The 17,733-nt window shown below is 36.9% G+C and overlaps 1 non-coding gene across 1 annotated transcript; it reads right to left on the bottom strand.

Annotated features, from left to right (window-relative positions):
* Nucleotides 1–10,444: 10,444 nt before the first annotated feature.
* Nucleotides 10,445–10,551, bottom strand: LOC128249992 (U6 spliceosomal RNA). Its single transcript, XR_008266133.1, has one exon. It is a non-coding gene; the product is annotated as a U6 spliceosomal RNA (small nuclear RNA).
* Nucleotides 10,552–17,733: the final 7,182 nt, after the last annotated feature.

Here is a 17,733-nt window from a genome sequence, read left to right as displayed (position 1 = left end):
ACAACTAAATAAGTAGAAGCTGAATAAACATATTGATTTGGATTCTTGCTAATATATATATATTCTTTTCACAAGTGAGTAAAAAAAGGAGTGGCAACCAGCCTTTATAAAACTAATCTAAATTCCAATAAGGAGAATGGTAGTATGACCTAGTTCTTCAGAACTACAACTTGTTATTGTCCACTGTGGTCATAGTTTAACCTCAAGCTATTTTTAGAAAGGAATCCAATAGACACACATGGTGACACACACAAACACACAAATGCGTGCTGCTATTTCAGTCAGTAAGCAACTCTCCAGCCATTTTTTTACCCTGAAGAAATTTTTACTTTTTAAATGCATAATGCAATATTAATCACAAAATAGGAATGAAGGTAAGAAATTGAAACGTGCATAGGCTTTATGAAAATGACTATTATATAAATAAATTGATCTTTTCTGTGTTCAAACTCTCCACTTTCTTTAAATGTAACTACATGCAGATGATTGGTGATTTTTTTCCCTCCATCTTCCTTTTCCTTGGACTTTCCTCTGTCTCCTGTTTCTGAAGAAGGGCTTTGCTCAAAACGTAAAACTACCTTTCTTTCCTTCCCTGAAGAGATTTTTCCTTCCCTGAGCGTCTGTTAATACTTTGCATGTACCACATCCTCGCGTTGTTTTTTCTTTACGTTGTGATTTTCCTTTGTTTTTTGGGATTATATACATACATACATACATACATACATACATATATATGCATACATATACATATATACATTGGAAGAATACCCAATTATTATATATACATTGGAAGAATACTCAATTATTATTACACTAGTGTTTTTTCATTGCATGGCAATTACATTACCAAGTGCAATAAAAAGTGCGGGTAAAAAGTTATTTTACCATTAATTTATATAGCAACAAGAAAATGGAGGGGATTAATAGGTGGTATTCATCAACTTGCAGACATTCTATTATGTCAATTTACTTGTTTATTTGTTTACTAAAAGGACAATAATAACAATATACAAACACATGTGACATATTATTTTTATAATTACTGATATGACATAATATGTCACATGTGTTTGTATATTGTTATTATTATCCTTTTAGTAAACAAATAAACAAGTAAATTGACACAATACAATGTCTGCAAGTTGATGAATACCACCTATTAATCCCCTCCATTTTCTAATTGCTATATATATATATATATACATATATATATATATATATATATATATATATATATACATAGTTTTGAATGGTACAACAATGCACTATAATACAAAAAAAAAAGACTATATACCTGTTGTAATTTAGTTATCTATAGTCCGATGATACTTCGGAATACGATTCCTTCTTCAGATATTCTTAGATGGGGGTCTCTACTATAGTTTATAGCTATAGTTATCTATAGTCCGATGATATTTCAGAATGCAATTCCTTCTTTAGATATTCTTAGATGGAGTCTCTGCTATACAATTCCTTCTTCAGATATTCTTCAGATATTCTTAGATGGAGTCTCTGCTATAATTTATAGCAGAGACTCCATCTGAAGAAGGAATTGTACTATAGATAACTAAATTACAACAGGTATATAGTCTTTTTTATAGTCTTTTTTTTTGTATTATAGTGCATTGTTGTACCATTCAAATTTTTTTATTCTTTACAAACAATACACAATGCTTCAAGTGAACTACAATACTTTCCTATATATATATATATATATATATATATATATATATATATATATATATATATATATATATATATATATATAGTGGATTAATAGCAGAACTTGAGGCAGTTCAGCGCTGTTACACAAGGAAGATTACATCAATGGAAGAGCTGAGCTACTGGGAGAGAATGAAAGAGCTGTGACTCTACTACCTGGAGTAAAGACGGGAGAGGTATGCAGTGGTATATGTGTGGAAGATACTGGAGGGGTTGGCACCAAACTTTGGAATTGAGAGTTATGCCAGACCTTGAACTGGACATCATTGCACTGTTCCAAAGGTCCCAGCTGTCCCATCTAAAGTGAGAATCATGTACTGCAATAGCTTGGGATTCAAGAACCTACAGCTATTTAACAACCTGTCAAAACATCTGAGGGATCTCCAAGGATTGGGGATAGATGTTTTCAAGAAACAACTTGACCTCTTGGTATCCAAGATCCCAGATGAACCAATATCAAGGCAGGTAACTCAAAAGAGGGCAGCAGTGTCAAACTCCCTCCTTCACCAAAAACTAATCACATGGGATTGGCCAATTAAAAGGTGAATACACTGGCAGTGCCTCAGCATGGCCACAACCTTAGGGCTGAAACATAAAAGAATAAAAGAATACACACACACACACATACACACATATATATATATATATACACACACACATATATATATACACACATAAATATACATACATACATACATACATACATATATACATATATTTATATGAAATAGTGAGTGTAATATAATATATATATAGTACATATTATATTATATTATATTATATTATATTATATTATAGAAAGAGGTTACATACAACACACATACCATACTTCAATTACATGCCTCTGAAATTTTAAAATTACATGTTCTGGTTTAAATATCAGAAGTCAACCTACAGATTATTGTAAATAGGATAGCCAATTGTTTTGGAGCCATGAATCTAGGTTTCATATGTGAGGAACACACTCCAATGTTGAGAGTGACATTAGAAATAGTAGTCAAATAGCCTTCATATAACACCCTCTCATTTTAAAGAAACAAAGGCATATTGGGTAATAATGTCATTCTAGATATACTTGTTCTCAGAAAGAAAAAAAGACTGGATTGTCATGGCTGGGATACTTTTGATCACAGGTCTCTTCATTCAACGTTAATCTAGGTCTAAATATGTAATAATAACAGCAACAGCAATACCAACAACATAAACTTTATAAGCCAATGAGAGAACTGCATATGGTTTCTAGTCCTGCTAGAAATAGCATCTAACTTTGTTTTATATAACATTCTACCATCTTAAAAAAATGATGGACACATTGGACTCAATGATTTACTCTAGATGTGCTTAACCTAAAGAGAAAAGTCTGGAACACTTTTGATCATAAGTCTGTTTGATCAAGGTTGACCATGGGTTAAATAAACTAAAACAACAGCAATGAAACAACTATTTACAAGCCAAAGTGACTGCCTGCATTTGGTTGCTCAGCATGCTAAAAGTAGCAACCAAATTTCCCTCAAATGACATTCTACAAAAAAGGAAGGACAAAGTGATTAACATAAATCATGAAAGCATTGTTGTGGAAACAAAGACAAGAGGGGTGGTCATGACTGGAATCAATCATGGATCATACATTTTTCTCAGTCGGGGCTAAAAAGCAACAATAACAATGAAAAGAACAACAGCAACAACAATGACAATAACAACAAAAACAACATTGACAATGACGATGACAACAACTACTACTACTACTACTACTACTGCTACTGCTGCTGCTGCTGCTACTACTACTACTAATACTACTACTGCTACTGCTGCTGCTGCTACCGCTGCTGCTGCTGCTACTACTACTACTACTACTACTACTGCTACTACTACTGCCGCTGCTGCTGCTGCTGCTACTACTACTACTACTACTACTACTACTACTACTACTACTATGTTGACAATGATAACAAAAACAACAATGAATACAACAACAACAACAACAACAACAATGCTAATAACAATGATGACAAAATCAGCTACATCAATGATGACAACAATGACAACAACAACAACTCTCACTGGCTCAGTCTATCTGGCTGTAAGTCAGTATTAGGAAAAGGGACAAAACGATCCATTATTTCATTGATTGAAGACACTGTACAGAGTGTGGACAGAATTTCAATTGAGCCAGGAGAGGTTGGGGGGGGGACTTGGTTATTAAAGCAGAGAGTAGTGTTGGTAACGGTGATAGTGCTGGTAATGTTGGCATTTAACCCCAGGTCAGTTCCGATCATGGCACTGCAGTCTTTTTTTTTCCCCTATATATAGAGAGCCTCAAACCACATTATCCAATGCATTTGTAGCAGGAATATTTGGTAGTCTCAAACACTGATTCATTGCCTAAGAGTTGAACCTAAATCACTAAATTCACATCTGAAAATAACAATTTGGCGGAAGGGAACAGTCGACTACATCAACCCCAGTGCTTGAATAGTACTTTTTTATTGACACTAAAAGTTTTGAAAAGTAATGTCCACCTCAGAGGAATTTGAACCCAAAATGTAAAGACAGACAAAATGCCTGTAAGCATTTTGTCTGGCATGCTAATGATTCTGCCAGCACACCACCTTACATGTAAAAATAACAATAACAGTAACAGTATGTTGTCATGGTTCAAAATGACATCGGCAAAGACCTGACCACTCAGATCAACAGACACAGTAGATGTTTAACTCATTAAATCTTGGTGTTGTAAACAAGTATTTTTCAGACAGACAACATATTAAATTATCATTAACAATTTCATCTTTGGTGCACTTTTCTTTGAATGACATTAGTTACATATAGTTTGTTTTTCTGCTAGCCCAACAGTGACTGCAAGATAGCCAAAATAGGTTGCAGGAATTTATGGCACTAAACAATGACTAAAGAATGCCATAATAATGATGATGACAAATGTAGTCATGATGTCAGAATCTACACTTCTCATGTCTATAGTCATTGTTGTGGCACAACATCTCCTGAAAATTACTGCACTATTTCACTTGGCTTAAATATCATTCTTTTCTGTAGTTTATTGTAATGACACATCTTTTTATTAACCTTTTAGCATTTAAACTGACCCTATCCAGTCCAAATATTCCCCATTTTATGCTTAAATCTACCAGATCCAGTTCATACATCTACTCTAAAATGTCATTCTAAAAATAAACAGTAACATCATTGAAATCTTGAAGCTATGAGATAATATATGATAAATTCAAAACTATTTGAATCAATAATCACTGCATTTGATAGAGTAATCTGAATGCTTAAGGGTTAAATGATAAATAAATATTTTGGTATTTAGAACTTCATATAGGAATTCTTGTTCATTCACCTCTTAACTCAACTGAAGTATATCATCGTTACACAGGTGACAACCTAATCAAAATATTCTTATTGCTAAACAACCTTCTCTAAGAATGTCGGGGGGTATAAGAAGAGGAAGGTTTGGCTGTTATTTCTGTCATGTTGAGCAACCACACAGATACCCCTTCAGTGGTTCATATCACTAAATATTCTTCTCTAAGAATGTCAGGGATGCTACTAGAGGGAGATTTGGCTGTTATTTCTACCATATTGAGCAACCACACAGATACTCCAGTGATTCCTATCACTAAACATCCTTCTCTAAGAGTGTCAGGGATGTAAGTAGAGGGAGACTTTGCTGTTATTTCTATCATGTTGAGCAACCACACAGATACCCCTTCAGTGGTTTATATAGTTAAACAGCCTTCTGTAAGAATCAGGAGGGTAACTAGAGGGAGACTTGGCTGTTATTTCTACCATGTTGAGCAACCACACAGATACCCCTTCAGTAGTTCATTCCACTGAGAGGAATAAAATAAGTATTAGCAAAGTATTAGCAATTGATTAAATACACTGGTCCCCACCCCCTCTACAAATCTGTAGTCTAGCTCCAATATGAGAACTTTGTAAATAGTTGGCTATGGAAAATGGTAAGGGAAACACATAATGGCAAAGCACCAGACTAAATTCTTTATATTCCTCTGCTGGGATTTCATATCCCACAGTATTACATTTCTTATTTCATTCCTCTGGGTGGTGGTGGGTTAATAAAATAAGTTCCAGACACAGACTAAGGTTAATTCAACTGACTTATATGCCTTGCTCTAGAAATATGTGACTTTGTTACCAATATATAAAGAAACTATATATTTTGGCAATATGCTTTCAGCCAAAGTTCATTCATCATTGCTGTCATCATCATCATCACCACCGTCATCACCCCCCACTATTATCACCATCACAACCACTGCCATCATCATCATCGTCGTCGTCGTCATCGTCATCTTCATCATCTTGATCATCATTATCATCATTATCATCATTGTCGTCATCTCCACCACCAACACCATCACCTCAACACCACCATCACTACCACTACGACCACCACTACCACCACCACTACCACCACCACTACCAGCATTACCACCACCTTTGCCACTATCATCATCATCATCATCATCACCACCACCACCATCACCACCACCAACACCTCACCACCACTATCACCACCATCATCACCACCACCATCACCACCATCTCACCAATACTACCACCACCACCACCACTACCAACATTACAACCACCTCTGCCACTATCATCATCATCATCATCACCACCACTACCACCTCACCACCACCATCACCACCACCAACACCTCACCATCACTATCACCACCATCATCACCACCACCATCTCACCACCACCACAACCACCACCACCACCATTGCCATCGTCACCATCGTCATTATTATCCTCCTCATCATCATCATCAATTATAACGAGAGCAGTACCATCAACAATAACAGCAACAGTCACTCACACTTCCTACAGTCTAATAATTTCACAGACGACATGCTAGAATTTACAGCTAAATCCTCCTCCAAACACCATCCTGTCTGCTCTTGTTGTTTAGTCCCATGTCAGCATCAACTGACCACACTGATGATCAAAAGTATCCCAGTCATGACCACCACATCACTTATTCAGACATAGTGTATTTAGGACCACGTTTCCTTTTCCATTGTTTCAGATGGTTGGGTGGGATTTGGCTGCTATTTCTAGTAGGTTAATTGATTGCACAGATCAGGGACCTTTTTTTTATTACTTATTTCAGTCATTAGACTGCGGCCATGCTGGGGTACCCCCTTTAAGAAACTTTGTTGAACGAATTGATCCCAGTACTTGTACATTATTTACATTATTTACATTTGACAGATATTTGTCCTCATCTTGTTTGTTGTTAACACAACATTTCGGCTGATACACCCTCCAGCCTTCATCAGGTGCCTTGGGGAAATTTCGAACCTGGGTTCTCATTCCTAAGGTATTTTTCGATGTTGTTATTATTATTGTTGTTGTTGTTGTTGTTGTTGTTGTTGTTGTTATTATTATTCAGGTCACTGCCTGGAATCGAACTCGGAATCTTGGGGTTAGTTGCTCACACTCTTAACCACTACACCCTTTAGCATTCAGATTAGTTTGTCAAATGTAAAGGGTAAAGAGCCCCTTCAGTCATGAATGACCATGGGATTACCTTCTGAGGCACAAGTCTGGACAAGATGGTTTATAGAAGACCGGCAGTCACTCATGCATACCATCCTCCTCACTCCACACCACCGATGTTGTCCAAGAGAAAGGCTTGTGCCAATACAGTTTGGCACCAGTGATATCACAACTCGTTTCTGCAGCTGAGTGAACTGGAGCAACATGAAATAAAGTGTCTTGCTCAAGAACACAACACACAGCCCAGTCCAGGAATCAAACTCACTATTTCATGATTGTAAGCCCGACACTCTAACCACTGAGCCATATACCTTCACTTCATCAAAAGTAATGCTTACTTACTCTCTCTCTTTTTTCTCTTTCACTTGTTTCAGTCATTTGACTGTGGCCATGCTGGAGCACCGCCTTTAGTCGAGCAAATCAACCCCAGGACTTATCCTTTATAAGCCTAGTACTTATTCTATCGGCCTCTTTTTTTTTTTTTGCCAAACTGCTAAGTTACGGGGACGTAAACACACCAGCATCAGTTGTCAAGCGATGGTGGGGGGACAAACACAGACACACAAACACACATACATATATATATATATATATATATATACACACACACACACACACACATATATATATATATATATACACGCACACACACACATATATATATATATATATATATGTGTGTGTGCGACAGGCTTCTTTCAGTTTCTGTCTACCAAATCCACTCACAAGGCTTTGGTCGGCCCGAGGCTATAGTAAAAGACACTTGCCCAAGGTGCCACGCAGTGGGAATGAACCCGGAACCATGTGGTTGGTAAGCAAGCTACTTACCACACAGCCACTCTTGCGCCTATTCACATTGTTTTGATTTAATCATGCATTATCTTATAGCTTTGATATTTCAACTTTGGGATTGTTTATTTTTAGTAAGACATTGTAAGGTACATGTACGAGACTGTATCTGGCCACTTTGGAGATAAAACAAATACAATATTTCGGCTGGATATGGCTGGTTTAAATGCTAACGGGTTAAACTTGAAAAATTTTTAGAAACAGTACAAGGCCCACAGAGAATACTTCAATAGCCCACTTGTTGCCAACCCAAATGTAAAGGCTCCTTGTTGATGAGTGAAACTGGTTGCTGTCATCAGACATGACGACTTTCAAAATTACTTCCATCTTTTTTGTACAATGCTCTAGTTACAATGCTCACTACAAGCCCTTCAACAGTGCTAGTCAGGCAGGGTAACAGAAGCTATTTGCTATAATATGAATATGAAAAATAATTAAACTACAGAAAATAACTCATTATGAGGTGTTATGCAGGATTGACTTTAGAACCATATGCTTGTGAAGTGTACTTCTTAACCACCCTGCTATGCCTGTACCTACATAGTGTTTCTATGATCATATTATTTTTAAGATGTTGAGAGAGATTTGGCTGTTGTTTCTAGCAAGTCGAATAACTATGTAAGAAATTGATTCTTTATTGCTCCCATGTGTGAGGTAAAATACGTATTTAGCCTTTATTACAACTATTAGAGCTTGCCAAGAATTAAAGTCTTTTATTGTTGTTATTATTATTATTATTATTATTATTATTATTATTATTATTATTAGTAACTCAGAAGTGCACTTCCATGCATTTTTAGCTAGTCCTTTACTTTATTTGCTTAGTTATTCATTTTCTTTATTTATTTTTGATTGATCAATTTTTATTGGTGTGTGACACCTACAAATGAAGCTGTCATCTTTCTTTGTAGTTCACACTTTAAACAGAATAAATCCACTTCAAAAAGTTGGTCTACTTCCAAACTAAACGGTACTGGAACTACCTACTTCCTGTCAAAACATTATATAGATACATTACACTTGCTAGTTATGTTAATCTATAACAATGGAAAAAAATTCAAAAAAGGCTACTATTTAGAAATATGCTACACAAATACTTTCCAAGCTTTTAAGATTAGAATCACTCTTTTGTTTCACTAAAAACAAGATGGTTCACATTAAACACACTTGTTTTTTTTTGTTTGTTTTTTGTTGTTTTTCTTTTTGGTTTTGGTCTTTTTGTTGAAAATTAAATATATAGTTATCAAATAGGATGTATTTGGCTCATATATAAAACTAAGAATGCACGGTCAAATAGATAGTCAATGAATAATTTTTGATTGATAAATATAGGTGCTGACATGGTTTTGTGATAAGGTAAGTTTGTTTTGCAACCATGTGATTTCAGGTTCAGTCCTGCTGTGTGACACCTTGGACAAATGATTTCTACAATGCTTTATAAGTATTAGATTTAATTCGTTGCCAAGTTTAATGCCATCTTGGGTGCAAACATTTGGGCCAAAATCTCTGGTTTGAGGATACCTTCTTTCATTTCTCTTACCAGTTACAGAGGTAAAGCATCAAGGCCACTGCCTTGCCTCCTGGTTAACCCATTAGTATTCAGATTACTCCGTCAAATATAAAAAAGGGTAATGGGTAAAGACTCCCTTCGGTCATGACTGACCATGGGATTGCACCTAGAAAGTTCCCCTCCCAGGCACAAGTCCAGGCAAGGTTGTTTATGGAAAACCAGCAGTCACCTATACATACCAGCAATCATGTGACTTTTAACTGCATCCACTTGTAGTGTCCAGGTCCAAAAGTTCCAGGGTGTTGAGGAGTGTGGAACCATCTCTCAGTCACTATTGTTCCCAGGTCTACTCTGACCTGGAGTAACAGCACCTGTTAGGGTCCCAGCTATAGGTTAATTAGTATGATATGCTTGGAGGAAACTTCAAGCATAATCCCTCACTGCTTTGTGAGAACCTCGGGAAAGAGAAAGGCTAAGGGAGGCAAACGCAACAAAAAATGGAGTCCCTCAGGTTGTCTGATGCCCCCTTTGACACCCTTCTGGCAACTCCAGAGTAGAAGAAGCCCTTCAGCCCTTATTTCTTTACAGCCCACAAAGGGCTACACACAGAGGGGACAAACAAGGACAGACAAAGGGATTAAGTCAATTATATCGACCCCAGAGCAAAACTGGTACTTAATTTATCAACCCTGAATGGATAAAAGGCAAAGTTGACCTCGGTGGAATTTGAACTCAGAACATAGCGGCAGACGAAATACCGCTAAGCATTTCGCCCGGTGTGCTAACGTTTCTGCCAGCTGGCCACCTTTAGATATGGAACACTTCACGAATTTGCGTGTCATCCTTGCACAGGGACCATGCTAATCTTCTTTGTATCATTCCAATTTTAGAATATGTACCGCCATAGCTAGTACCCTTCGGCCCTGTAAGGCAATTCACCAAGGAGAAGGCTGATCCAATGTAAAACCCACAACTTGCTGGTCACCGGCAGCCATCTTAGTCTACTGAGCCAATGCGTTCAGACCTCCAAGTCTAAAGCATGGGATTGAATAGCATGAACAGATGCTCACAGCCAGGAAGAGGTGCCTTGCAACATCAAAGACTGAATTACATGGCCACTCGAGGGCATTCTGCTTTCCCTCATAATCTTCAGACACAAAGAAGCTGCCGTCATCATATAACGTGTTATTTCATTTTTAAGATGGTAGAGTGTGATTCAAGAAACATTTGGCTGCTATTTTTCCTTAGTTGAATTGCTATGTAGCAAGTCCCCTTGCTGGTGAAGAATGAACTGTTCTTCTGCATGATCTAGAATGTTTGTGTCTGGCTCCACAGAACTGATTACTTTGTCTAATTAGCAGGTGATTAATTTATAGAGTTACATTTAGTTGAGCAAACAGGATAACAATTTACTCACCAGCTCTGAACTGCATTCATAGTGATAGTATTTAATTTTTAAATGACTCAATCTTCCTAATTGTAATTATGTACTATAAAAGCTTTAGCTCATGCCTTACATCCGCAATGAAGTTCCAGGGAGAAAATTGATGCTGCTCTGTTAAATTGGAGTTATAATGTAAACTCTACAGTGAATACAGCTTCAAGAGACATGTGACCAATATAGACTGACTTGCTTTAGCTACATTAAACACAATATATGTAAAGAAGGATAACAACTGCCCATTGTATACCCACACATCATCATAATCATCATCATTTAGTGTCTGCTTTCTATGTTGGCATGGTTTGACTGAAAGTGGTAAGCTAGAGAGCTGCACCAGATTCCAATCTGATTTGGTGTGGTTTCTATGGCTGGATGCCCTTCCTAATGCCAACCACTCCAAGAATGTAATGGGTGCTTTTTATGTGCCACCAACGCATAAAAACCGGCATCAGCCACAACTACACTTTCACTTGGCTTGACAAATCTTCTCAACCATGGCATATTGCCAAAGGTTTCGATCACTTGTCATTGCCTCCATGAGGCCCCACATTCGAAGGGTCTTTTTTACATGCCATCAACATGGGTACCATACATACACTTTTGCTATTTCCTACTCTCTCTTCCCTCGCTCTTCCCTCTGGCTGGGTATCCACATATCTCCTCTACAGCAGCTCAACTATTTCTGCCCTCATTCTTGGTTGCTCCTTCTCTTTCTCTTTCCCTCTCTCTCTCACTGGGTAACCATGTACTTCCTCTATAGCAAGGCACCTATTTCTGCCTCTTTATTTCTCTGTCACACACTAACCTTTCACCATCTGATACTGGATCATCTCCTCCAATGCCACTTCCACTAAAGCAAGACACTTGTTTCTATCTCTCTGTCTCTTTGTCACCCTCTAACTTTTCATCCTCCTCAGCAGTTGACCTCGGTGGAATTTGAACTCAGAACATAAAGACAGATGAAATACCTCTAAGCATTTCGCCTGGCATGCTAATGTTTCTTATTTCTTTATTGCCCACAAGGGGCTAAACATAGAGGAGACAAACAAGGACAGAGAAATGGATTAAGTCGATTACATTGACCCCAGTGCATAACTGGTACTTAATTTATCGACCCCAAAAGGATGAAAGGCAAAGTCGACCTCGGCAGAATTTGAACTCAGAAGATAACGGCAGACGAAATACCGCTAAGCATTTCGCCCGGTGTATTAATATTTCTGCCAGCTCAGTACCTGACAATGGATAAAATTGCTAGACATTTTAGTTGACGCTCTTACGACTACGTCCTGATAACCTTGTACATGTGTGTGTATGTGTGTGTGTGAGTATGTGTGTACATGTGTGTACATGTGTGTATGTGTGTGCATGTGTGTGCATGCATTCAGGCATGTGCACATGCATGTATGCATGCATATATGCATCTATGTATGTATGCATCTATACGTCATGCATATATGATTTGCATTCATGTACGTATACATGTGTACATGTATGTTTCTATACATGTATCTATGCATGCATAAATGTAAGTATGCAAATATGTATGCATGCGCACATGTATGCATGCGCACATGTATCATCATTCTCAGTATTTGGATTTATTTGTAAAACAAAGAAAAATTAATAATTGCCTGAATTTTTGAAAACTATGCAGAAAGAAATTTAGCAGCTCAGATATTCATCTCTTTTTCATTTCTCATTTATCTCACTTGATAATATATTTATCAGATAGCCAAGGCCTGTGGTTATGACAACTGACATTCTGTAGGTGTATCTACATTTGTGTGATATCTCAGAGAAGCATATTTTGACAAAAAAAATGTCTTTCTTTTATTATTTTATTCTTTTATTTGTTTCAGTCATTTGACTGCGGCCATGCTGGAGCACTGCCTTTAGGTCGAACAAATCAACGCCAGGACTTATTCTTTGGAAGCCTAGTACTTATTCTATCAGTCTCTTTTGCTGAACCATTAAGTTATGGGGATGTAAACACACCAGCATTGGTTGTCAAGCAATGTTGGGAGGACAAACACAAATATGGAAACATATACACACACATACATACATATATATATATATATATATATATATATAATATACACAACAGGCTTCTTCCAGTTTCCACCTACCAAATCCACTCACAAGGCTTTGGTCAGCCTGAGGCTATAGTAGAAGGCACTTGCCCAAGGTGCCATGCAGTGGGACTGAACCCAGAATCATGTGGTTTTGCTAAGCAAGCTACTTACCACACAGCCACTCCTGTGCCTTATATTTTTCTGTTTTTTCTTTTCTTAATTGTTTCAGTTATTGGACTGTGACCATACTGGGGCACTGCCTCAAAGGGTTTAGTCAAACAAATTGACCTCAGTACTTGATTTGTAAGTTTAGTACTTATACAGTCAGTCTCTTTTGCTGACCTGCTAAGTTACAGGGATGTAAACAAACCAACTCCAGCTGTCAAGTTGTGGGGACGGAAACAAACACAAACAGATACACAGATTTACACAAATACATATATTTATATGATGGGCTTCCACACAGTTTCCATCTACCAAATTTACTCACAAGGCATTGGTTAGCTTAGGGCTAGAGTAGAAGACTTACCGAATGTGCCATGCAGTGGGACTGAACCTGAAGCAACATGGTAGAAAAACAAGCTTCTTAACCACACAGCCATGTCAGCACCTATGTCTCTATCTAACTAAAATAAAAAGGGCTTTTTACCAAAATGCTCAATGATTCAAGACTGACATTAAAGCCAAAATACAAATATGTGATTTTAATAGATTTTAATTCTCTGAATTTTAGCACCTTATGTCTTTTCATAAAAGAAATTCTTCCTAAATGTCTATATATATGGTGTGTGGTAAAAAGCTTACTTCCCACACACATGGTTCTGGGTTCAGTCCCACTGCATGGCATCATGGGCAAGTGTCTTCTGCTATCGCCTCAAGCTGAGCAGAACCTTGTGAGGGTATTTGATAGATAGAAACTGAAAAGAAGCCTGTCATGTGTGTGTGTGTGTGTGTGTGTGTGTGTGTGTGTGTGTGTTTGTCCACCACCACCACCACTTGACAACTGGTGTTGGTGTGTTTACATCCCTATAACTCAATGGTTCAACAAAAGATGATCAACAGAATGAGTACCAGGCTTAAAATAATTTTAAAAAGTACTGGGGTTGATTCGTTTAACTACAAATTCTTCAAGGTGGTTCTCCAGCGCAGTTGCAGCCTAATGACTGAAACAGGTAAAAGCTAAAAGATAAAAGATCTAGGATTTAATACAATTTTCCTAACGTACCTCCTCCCAGTCTGCATGTACGAATGGATTCACGCACGTATATAATGACATACTTGATACATATCTACAGGATAAAACTGGAAATTTCGAACAAAATTGTGCCATGTGTCAGAATGTATGTGTGTGTGCACTCATCAATTTTCCTGTTCATATTGAATAACGATATAATCATAATTTACACACTCTGAGAGGCATTTAAAAATACCTTTTTTTCCGAAAGTTTTGTGGGGACAAAACCAACATATGTGAATTTTCTGAAACTCCTCACCCTATCCTTGCAAAAATTCTAACTATCTCTTCCAACTTGAGGTGTTTGAGACTTTTGGAGGGACTGGGCCACTAACAGTGAAATGTTACCCCACTCTCCACCCCCCAGTAACTTGAAATCGCTTTCAGATTACCCCCGGAGGTAATTTGAAATCGATTTCAAGTTATTCCTAACGATTTCAGATTACCCCCACCTAAAATCCTTCCCCAAGTGTTCATTACCATGAGAGCAAATAGGGAGACAATGGGTGAACTCATTAAATGTATGTGTTGATGTTCTTTATGTGTATGTGTCATATACATTTGTAAATGAAAGAGAAAGTAATGTAAATCAAAGAGGAAGGCAGAGCTTGCATTTAGTTGGAGTTTTCACTTAGTTACTTTGTTTTGTCTTGTGATCGGTGTCAAAAAGTGAACCCTGTTCATAAAATTAATGTTGGAGAGCTTCATCCTGTTACTGTGCCAAATGAAGTGATGGCCCAAATTGGTGTCGATATCACCAATTTGCCGAAAACAGATGATGGTTATTGTTGCAATAGATTACTTTTCCAAATGACCTGAGGCTCAACCTTTGAAAGATCACAGAGCGGAAAGTGTGGAAAAGTTTCTCTTTGAGGATGTTATTTGTCAGCATGGCTGTACAAAAACTCAAATAAATGACCACGGAAGAGAATTCATAAAAATGTCAGGAGTTGTAAGTCATAGAATTTATTATTTTAGCAAAATCGTTGAGGGAGTAAAGTGAACAGGGTGGGGGTAATTTAAAATCGATTTCAGATTATCGGGAGGTAGCTTGAAATGGGGGGGAGGGGGTAACTTGAAATCTTTACCCTGGGAGCATGCTGACTTGCTTCAGTAGGTTCCGTTGAACCTTGTGGTTGAACCTTGTGCGACCAATTGAAGCACTTGGTGTGGCATTGATGTTTTTTCTTTATTTATTTATTTCTCCCTTTTTTTGCTTTGTTTTCTTTGTCTTTCTTTTGAACTATATATATATATATATATATATATATATATATATATATATATATATCTATATATATATATATATATATATATATCATGCACATACGTGTTAAATAAGTAATAAATTTCCGACATAATCGGAATCTACACCACCTGAAATGTATTTACAGAAAATTTAATTGAAAAATATCCGGAATCTAGTAAACTTGGATCAGATTTCAAACACAAAAATCAATACTTACATATTCTTTCTAGCTAGGTGATGAGTTATTGGTATGTCAAACAAATATATGTAAGTATCAATTTTTCTCACTATTTCAAGAAGCAACAGCAATCAATAAGGGAGGTAACTATAACATTAAGACTTGATAATAGTCTTCCTTAGTATATGTTCACCATTTTCACTTCAAATTTTGTAAAGATACGGTAATTAGATGGCATATAAAAAAACATCTTAAAAAAAAAAGTTCTCTCGAGTCCTATATGCAAAGTTGCCCCCAACCCATAAGCTTTAATGCGCTAAAATCTTTTTATCCCCAATATACGCTGCTGAAACTGGGGTGTATCTAAAAAAAAAATGCCCGTGCGCCTTTTATGCCATCAAATACGGTATTTTCTCTCTCTCTAGAACAATGGTGAACACGTAACGCTTCTAAAGGCTGTCCGTGGCCTTCCGAAAAAAATTCAACATTTGGTAGACGGAAACTGAAAGAAGACCGTCGTATGCTTATGTGTGCGCGTGTGTGTGTGTGTGTGTGTGTGTGTGTGTGTCTCATTACCATTTGACAACCGGTGTTGGTTTCTTAAATTCCAAGTAATTTAGTGAAAAGTAAACGTTAAAAAAGACTTAAAGGGAAAAGGGTGCATAGGGTGCAAAGGGTGAAAATTTTAGAAAGCATGGAATTTTTGAAGGATGCAATGTTCTGAAAACTAACAATTGAGTCAGGTAGTTTATTCCATGCTTCAACAATTTTGGGTGTGAAAAAATGTCTCTGAAAGAGTGCTGCACTATTTTTCGATTTTACAGTTCCCATCGCTGAAGCTATCAGAAATTTAGAGAAATTCCAAATGTGGAATTAAACCTTTGGTAGGTCTTATCAAAGCTTTATCAAAGACAAAAGATTTATTTAACAGAAAAGGATACAGTATTCTGCAATATGCAGAAAAGGAGGAGGGAGGAATTGCATATGGTATACCTTATGTAAACTATAGGTGCTCTACAGATACCATGAGTTACTACTGGCAGGCTGACAGAGAAAGCACTTTGGATGTAGTAAATACACAGAATTACTTAGCAATTAAGAGCACCCATTAACTGAATTCACAGTCAGTTACTCCTCGAAAGCAGTTGACAGCTTCTGTTACCTAATTAATAGTTGGGGTGGATGTTTTAAAAGCATAGTAGCCAGAGTAAGAATGGAGTGAAAGAAGCTCAGGAAACTATTACATCTTATGGCAACAAAGGGATTCTATTGTCAGAGTAAAAGTAGGTATACAATGCTTGTAGGATGTACAAAGTGCAGTATTGCATTGTGGCAAAACCTAAGCATTGAATGGAGTGGATTTCTGAAGGCTGGAAAGAAATAAGCTGAATATATTCCACTGAATGTGTAATGTCTGTGTAAATGGACAATGGAGTATTGGTGAGATGAAAGAAATAGTTGTAGTGTGCAATAGATATATGCTGGTATGGGCATGTGATGTGCACTGAGAATTACAGTTGAGTAAAAGCTCTGGCAAACGATCCTAGAAGTAATCTGCAGATGAGAAAGACATGGGAAAGAAAAGGTGAGTGATAGAGCTTATGAAGATAAGAAAGGGCCATAGCAAGTGGCAAATCTCTATGTAACTCATGCAAAAAGGATTTTAAATTATGAGGATATGTATCTGTCTCTCACTGAAAGATGTGAAAACTAATATCTAATTCATTGGTTCTCAACCGGGGCCCATATGATATTTTGTTGATAAAATTTATGCACAATAAATTGGTAATACTTCTGCAATACATAAAATATTTTTTTATACAATTCCTAATAATATTTAACTATAAAAATAGAATAGGATTTTTTAAACCTGAAGACAAAGAATTGTCTCCCTTAGACTCATTTATTCGTATCAC

This window comes from Octopus bimaculoides, chromosome 18 (assembly GCF_046866305.1).
Source record: "Octopus bimaculoides isolate indiv1 chromosome 18, ASM4686630v1, whole genome shotgun sequence".
Classification (NCBI taxonomy): Eukaryota; Metazoa; Mollusca; class Cephalopoda; order Octopoda; family Octopodidae; genus Octopus; species Octopus bimaculoides.
This window is presented reverse-complemented; position numbering and strand designations above follow the sequence as displayed.